We start from the raw sequence: 554 nt of genomic DNA, 5'->3' as shown, positions 1-554 counted from the left end.
CCGCCCCGCCCGCCGCGCCGCGCGTGCCTCCGGGAAATGGAGTCCGACGGAGGCGCTGTCCCAAGAGGCTAAGGAAATCTAGAGCGGGGTCGCAGGGCCCCATGGGAAACGTAGTACAAACCGGAGGGAGCCCACCTCCTCCGCAAGGGGCGCTGGGAAATGTAGTTCTGAAAGCGTGGAAAGACACGCAGGATGGGAAGGAGCCGCGCTTCTCCAGAGGGCCTTTGCCCTCAGCTCCAGGCTCACAGAAGGCAATGGCACCCCACTCCAGTACTCTTGTCTGGAAAATCCCATGGACGGAGGAGCCTGGGTAGACTACAGTCCATGGGGTCGCTAAGAGTCGGACACGACTGAGCACTTCACTATCGCTTTTCACTTTGACGCGTTGGAGAAGGAAATGGCAATCCACCCCAGTGTTCTTGCCTGGAGAATCCCAGGGACGGGGGAGCCTGGTGGGCTGCCGTCTATGGGGTCGCACAGAGTCGGACACGACTGAAGCAACTTAGCAAGCAGCAGCAGCGGCAGCCAGGCTCACAATTCAGCCAACCTGGCCT

The sequence above is a fragment of the Bison bison genome, unplaced genomic scaffold (genome assembly GCF_000754665.1).
Source record: "Bison bison bison isolate TAMUID 2011002044 unplaced genomic scaffold, Bison_UMD1.0 scf7180017864135, whole genome shotgun sequence".
In the NCBI taxonomy this organism is placed as follows: Eukaryota; Metazoa; Chordata; class Mammalia; order Artiodactyla; family Bovidae; genus Bison; species Bison bison.
This window is presented reverse-complemented; position numbering follows the sequence as displayed.